The sequence below is a fragment of the Ahaetulla prasina genome, unplaced genomic scaffold (assembly GCF_028640845.1).
Source record: "Ahaetulla prasina isolate Xishuangbanna unplaced genomic scaffold, ASM2864084v1 Contig451, whole genome shotgun sequence".
Taxonomy (NCBI): Eukaryota; Metazoa; Chordata; class Lepidosauria; order Squamata; family Colubridae; genus Ahaetulla; species Ahaetulla prasina.
In genome coordinates, this window is record NW_026682233.1 from 1029 (window position 1) to 8132 (window position 7104).

The 7104-nt window shown below is 41.4% G+C and overlaps 1 long non-coding RNA gene across 1 annotated transcript; it reads left to right on the forward strand.

Moving 5' to 3' along the window:
- The first annotated feature begins 1982 nt into the window (after positions 1 to 1982).
- On the forward strand, positions 1983 to 5765 carry LOC131187355 (uncharacterized). The gene is made up of 3 exons (XR_009152528.1): positions 1983 to 2031; positions 4758 to 4990; positions 5646 to 5765. It is a non-coding gene; the product is annotated as an uncharacterized LOC131187355 (long non-coding RNA).
- The last annotated feature ends 1339 nt before the right edge of the window (positions 5766 to 7104 follow it).

Here is a 7104-nt window from a genome sequence, read left to right on the forward strand (position 1 = left end):
ATTGTCCCAGAACACTGAAAATTAAGAACCACAGCAATGCAGAGGCAGCCAGTAACACTGAAGCAGCCATAACTTTCCCAAATTTCATTCCCTCTGGAGTTGTGGTCTCAGATTTTGGACACATTCTGTAAGTTAATCTTTTTGAGGTAGTTTAGTTCAAAAAATGGTGCCCTATGATGCCCTGTTTCACTCAGTTAAAGGTCATGACAGTGAGAATTTAGTACAATTTCTCAATTTACAACAGTTTTAGAACTGTTCAAAGTTACAGTGGCTCTGGAAAACATGACTAACGACTGTTATTCACACTTATGACCATTGCAGCATCCCCGTGGTCATGAGATCAAAAATCAGACACTTGGCAACTGATTCATATTTATAATGATTGCACAGTCCTGGAGTAATGTTATTGTTCTGTCCTCCTCCGCCTCTGTCCAAATGATGGCTTAATTAGCCAGCATTATCAGCTCTGGCGGCAAAAGAGCCAGTGTCTGCCAAGAGTCCTCGTTACCTCTCACGACGCTGGTGAGTCACAAACATCAGCTCTAGTCAATCAATGGATTTGCCTGTTACAAAGAGAAACACCAGCTCTTGCTGCCTGTCGTGTCCCACTCCTCCGCTGACGGCCGGGTCAGGGAAATCCGAATCAGGCATGCCTCCGCAGCTCTGCCAAAGTCCTAGCAAAGTCCTCAGGGCAGGCAGGAGACCAGAAAGTGACTTCAGCAAGATATGTGACTTTGCCTGACGCAGAGAATGCCAGAAAGCAGTTCCTTTATATAGGCCATGGGGTGTGGCTCCATGACTCAGCACTTATCCAGGCCTGCCCCTCCCTTCCTTCTGTTGCCTCCGTCTATCAAGTCTTCTGACACGTGGGTCACTCCAGTCTGCAGCTGTTGGCAATTTACCTCCCTCAGGCTCACATGCTGTGGAGGAGGGGGAGGGGTCTAGTTGCTCCGTTTGCCTGGGCATGGAGCCAGAGCTGGGGGCTGGAGATACTTCCTCCTCTTCAGCCTGTCTGGGCATGGAGCCAGGGCTGGGGCCGGGAGGCATACTAAGACATTCCTCCATGTTCGGAAGCAGATAAGAAGGCCCCGGCTGTGGTGAGATCGGACAAGACACAACACTGCCTTTATATCCTGTGGGGTGTGGCTCCATGACTCAGCACTTCCTAGGCCTGCCCCACCCTTGCTTCTGTTGTTCCCTCCTCTCCTGCCTACGAAACCTAGGATTCAACCAAGCCTGATTGCTGTCAGCTGGGTCTGCAGGCGTGGCCTGGTGGGTGAAAGAGTCAGGGGATGGATGCCTCATTATTTCTTCCACCTGGCCTGCTTCTGGCTCCTGGAGCTGAGCCAGGGGAGCCAGTGCTCCTGAGGTAAGACCTGACGGCCCTTCCCCCTCACTTTCCAAGTCACTTTCTGGCAGCAGGGCCGGCTCGGGGGGGTGCAGACACAACAGTTATCACCTTTTGTGAACTTCTGACAAGCAAAGTCAGTAGGGAAATCAGATTCACTTAACAACTCTATTGCTAATTTAACTGCAGTGATTCACTTAACAACTCTGGCAAGAAAGGTAATAAAATGGGATAAAACTCACAACATGTTTCACTTAGCAACAGAAAGTTTGGGCTCAATTGTGGTCGTAAGTCAAGGACTACCTGTAATATATAATAATAATAATAATAATAATATAATAATATTTTAATTTGTATACCGCCCTTCTCCCGAAGGACTCAGGGCGGTTTACAGCCAAAATAAAATACAGCAACAACGCATACAATACTAAAAACAAACATTAAAAAACTTATTCAATTTGGCCCCATTTTAAAATACAATCAACATTCTAATATAGATTAGAATGTGGAATATTAATAGCACATTGCTTTTTAACCCCTTTTTCATTTGTTCCTGGTTTCTAATCATTTTGTTTCAGAAAATCTTCAGAAGAAGTGGACATGGATAAAGTTACGGCAGCTATGGTTCTAACTACTTTATCCACCAGCCCTTTGGTTCGCAGGCCCCCCAATCCGTCCTAATGGTGAGCATGTTTTCAGGAGAGATTGTGAAATAAAAGTTTGGGAAAAGGATATACCTAGCTTCATTTTCTCTTCTGCCTTCCAGTAGGAAGACCAACCAGGGGTGAAATCTAAAAATTTTCCCTACTGGTTCTGTGGGCATGGCTTAATTGGTGGGCGTGGCTTGGTGGTCAGGTGATTGAATGGGCATGGCCAATAATAATACATAATAAAACATAATAAAGTATACAAAACTTAGGAGCGCACCGGTCTACCTTCTTTAAAAATAGAGGCACCGGTGTACCAATTGCCTTTTTTTGGGAGGCACCAGTCTACCTTCTTTAAAAATAGAGGCACCGGTGTACTAGCCACCTACAGAGCTGATCAGCTGTAGTGCGGCCCTTTGAAGCACCGTGGCAGTCATTTAAGTCCGTTTGCAGCTATATCACCACCGAGACCTTCAGGGACAGAGAAGAGGAACAGCGAGGCATGGGGGGGGGGCAGGGATTTTTGCTACCGGTTCTCTGAACTACCCGCCCCCACCGGATCGTGCGATGCCATCCAAACCGGGAGCATTTCACCCCTGAGACCAACCATTTGTCATTGTCCCTAATGTGGGATGGGGTGGACTTAGTGAATTGTAAACACATGTTTATACTAGAGCAGGCATGTCAAACTCAAGGCCCATAGGATGCAGCCCACAGGATGCTTAAATCAGCCCACAGGGCCAGCCTGGAAATAGCAAATGACTGGCCAACGGTGCCTCTGGCAGCCAAAATGGGGTACTGGGGCTGTGTGCCCCACACTCCATTTTGGCCTGGACAGCCTCCAGCATTCTGTAGCCAAAATGGGGCATGAGGGGGCCACGCGCAGCCCCCAGTGCCCCATTTTGGCTGGCAGAGTGCTGCAGCAGGCATGCAGGCCAAAAATGGGGGACGGGGCAAGCCACGTGCCGGCCCCGGGGGCCCAATTTGGGCCAGCAAAGTGCTTCAGGAAAGCGCCCGACCTGTATCTCCCTATCCCGTGCCCCCCCCACCCCCCCGGCCAGCCTTCAGAGGAGAAGTACAATGCTGATTTGGCCCTTGAAGAAATCCAGTTTGACACCCCAGCACTATAGGATTTATCCACTTGTTTAATTTTCCAACTAACAGAATGAAGATGTGGAGGGTTTCATAATGTGAAGCAGAAGTCAGTGTTTTCCTGTTCAATTCTTCTACACAGCACAATCCCTTTCTTCATGCTAATGACTTGTCAGTTAGGTTATTTCTGACCATAGGACTAAGGAGTTACTTCATATGATAGAGCATGTTTTGAGATGTAGACTGGCTGACAGATTACAGGCACTGATTGAATAGGAGACAACAACAAAAAATGCTCATTGATTGCTTCTGCAAAACAGTGACAGTGCTGGCAAGGAGTGACCAAGAAATCTAGCTCTGACCTTTATAGCTGCCAGTGATCAAGAGGAGTGAGGGGCTACCATTAACCCACACATAAAAACTGCAGTCACTACTTAGCATTTAGTGTTGCCAAAGCTACAATTGAATAGGCAAAATGGTATGGGGTTTTTTCTCCCCCAAAGTAATAAAAAGTATCAAAGCTATAGCCATGTGAAACTCCTCACCAAACAGAAGCGAACCTGTAATTCTATCAATAGAGACATGCATAGCAACACACAGCCGATATAACTTGGTTGCTTTCTGGTTTGAATTGACTTTTTGTGCTATTTAGAACTGATGCTTACTTTAAAAAAAACCCACTAAACCCATGTTTGGAAGACATGTCAGAAGATCCGCTCTTTGTAAGCAGCCTGCAGAAGACCTAAGAAGTGCTTTACAAAAGACCATCAGGCGTTGTATGAACAAATACTTCTATGGAAGCTGTACATTGATCTTTCTTACAGGGCTATGAAAGGCAGCTTCCAGCAACTAGGAGGAAGGGAGGAAGGAAGGACCGTAGCATTTAGAAACAGATGCCTGAATAGAATTACGTTTCTAGAATGAGCAAAGCTTTAGTCTTAATACAGAAAATTTAGGAGATATTACTGAATGGGTTGCCATAGATGCATCGTTTGGGATAAGATTTCAGTTAGATTCAGCCAGATGCTTTTTGTGAAATTGTATTTCAGTAACCCACAATAGCAGCGATTTTATGCATGGACATTTCCTCCCATAACAGTTACGTTACAGAGGAACGCATTATTCTTCCCCAAAATTCTGGACATATTCACCCACTCAAAGAGGAAGAAAAACTTTGGCCTAGTCAGCTGTCCAGCTGCAACCTTAGTGGCTTCTCAAATAGAGATTGGCTAGAATAGGTTCCTGGCTGTAGCTTCTTTGAGCATGGCATGGTAGGAAAATATGACTAAGTCTTTCTTTGTTTATATCAAGTATAGTTTATTTATGCAGTTTGGAAGCCCCAGTAAATATAGAACTAGGTATATTTCTGGAAAATCTCTCTGGTGTGTGTGTGTGTGAGTGATGTGTACTTCTTCTATCTTAGTAGACAATAATCTTCTTTTCAATTCATTGTATGTAATCTAGATGCCCCAGCACTCTTCCTAAATACATGTTTTTAGTTTTATTGCCCCAATTCTCTTATTAAAAATAGTTTGTTTATTTATTTACAGTATTTATTAGATTAATTTGCCTCCCATTTTGTTTTGAAGTGACTCTGGGTGGTTTACAGGATTAAAAGCATTAACATCCAACTAGTAGTTATCTTTTTTAATGCTGTTGTTCATATATAGAATCCTTAAATGGATCCTGGAAAGAAGGAGGATTTGTGCCTTCCAGTACCAGTAGCAGTGGGTATTGGAGCTGGAGTGCTCCAAGTGACCAATCAAACCCATCCACTCCATCACCTCCCCTTTCTGCTGACAGCTTCAAACCATTTCGATTACCATCTCAAACTGACGATGGCATTGACGAGGCTGAAACTAGCAGTCTTCTTTTTGATGAACCCATTCCTAGGAAAAGGAAGGTGAGCCTGATATTAAATGTGTCAATATTCTCTTATAATGCTATACCTATGTTTATCAAGCTTTAATAACCCAGAATTCTGTGGCCAGCATGTATATTGTGATGTTATATGAACAAATACCTGTGTTTACTTATGAAAGACTCCATCATATATCATTTTTATCTAAAGCCAGATGTTTACTTGTTTTACTTTGCCTTTATTTACTCTTCATTTTAAAAAAATATATGGCAATTGTTTTAGTCCTCTTAAAAGAAATCTTTGTCTGAAGAGCCCTGGAGATGTTATAGATAAATTGCTAGTAGATTAAATATTAGAAAATTCCTGCGTGTGTTACTGTATTGTACTAAAGTTGCTACTATTTGTCATTCTAATATGAAAACAGAGTTAACTCATTTCAGTGTTCCAAATTAGCTTTGCAAGATTATTGATCAAAAGATCAATATTGTATAGTTCTGTTTATGAATGGTGAACTTAAATTGCACTCAGGTGCATGTTTCTCAAAAGTAAATCCCCCTAAGTTCAGTAGGCCTATCTCCTTAAATGTATGTGTCCTTGAAACATTAATTTTAATTTAAGTAGAATACGGTAATTTGAAATCCATGCTTGTTAAATGAATGTATTGCGTACAGATTGTGCTCCCTGTTTAACTTCTCAGAACTCCATGAAAGTAATGTTTAAATGCCTTTGGAAAAACTGTGGAAAGGTACTAAGCACTGCTGTTGGCATTCAGAAACACATCCGGACTATTCATCTAGGGTGAGAAGACTACAGTTCTTTTTATTTGTGAAACAACTTTTATCCCAATGTTAGCATTACTTTGAAGCGAGTTCACTAAGATTTATAACCAAATGAGCATGTTTATAATCTAGCTATTACTAGTGGTAATCCCCTTATTTCTTTTTCAGTATCAATACAGGGGTTTGCATATAACGCTGAAGTCTGTTTTATCAGTTCTTTGAGCTAGGGGAACTAAATCAGCAAGAATTCAGTTTTATATAAGGAGTCTCCTTGCTTTTTATTATGTATAAATTTGTTTCCATTAATAAGTAGACATACCAGCCACTGACAAATCTTAGATTGTTTTCTTGATTTGCTAAAAAAAGTAGAATTTATTTTAAGCCAACAGTTTCCAATGCATGCATAAGAATCAAAACAACATTTTTCCTAACATGAAACAGAGCGCTGATTTATTTTTCCTTTTTGGCCGCTCCAAAGAAGGAACAGTCAAAAAATACAAACCAGCCACTTCCAAGAAACATGAATCTTTTCCCAATTGATTATAGATGATCACATAGATGATCATATACAAAATTTTTACTGTTTGGTTGGTGTGATTTGAAAAAAAAAAGTAAAAGTAAGAGCAAGTCTTCAAATTTCACTATTATTTCCTGGTAATAAATCTAATTGCTTGTAGAAATCAATTACAAAATTTTTTTTAAAAATAATTACTGAGAATATTTTAATGATGTGACTAAAAGAACACATGGTTTAGAAAAAAAAACTATAGACAGCTGAACTTCTTCAAACAGATGCTTATATTATGATTTCGATGGAAAAAACTGCAGGCAGACAGTGGGCTACTTCCCAGAGCCTTTTACAAAATTATTTAAAAATTGCAAATGGACACATAGAAGAAAGAAATATATATCATTAGATGGTGGAAAGTAAAGGCAAAGTAGTCCCAGTGGTAGCAGAAACACTTGTGGCTATTACTCCTAAACTGGGAAAGTAGGAGAAATATTAGGAGATGGATGGATGGATGGATGGATGGATGGATGGATGGATGGATGGATGGATGGATGGATGGATGGATACATGAATGAATGGATGGATAGATAGATAGATAGATAGATAGATAGATAGATAGATAGATAGATAGATAGATAGATAGATAGACAGACAGACAGACAGACAGACAGACAGACAGACAGATAGACAGACAGACAGACAGCTAGCTATCAAACTGGGCCGCAAGTTTGAAACCCCTAATCCAGAGTAACTGTTGACAAAGCAAAACAGCTGTATGCATCTTGTGATTCTATTGCCTGCTGGCAGCTTAAAGGGAAAACATTATCTTGACACCAATACAGCTAAGAATTACTTATGGCTACTTC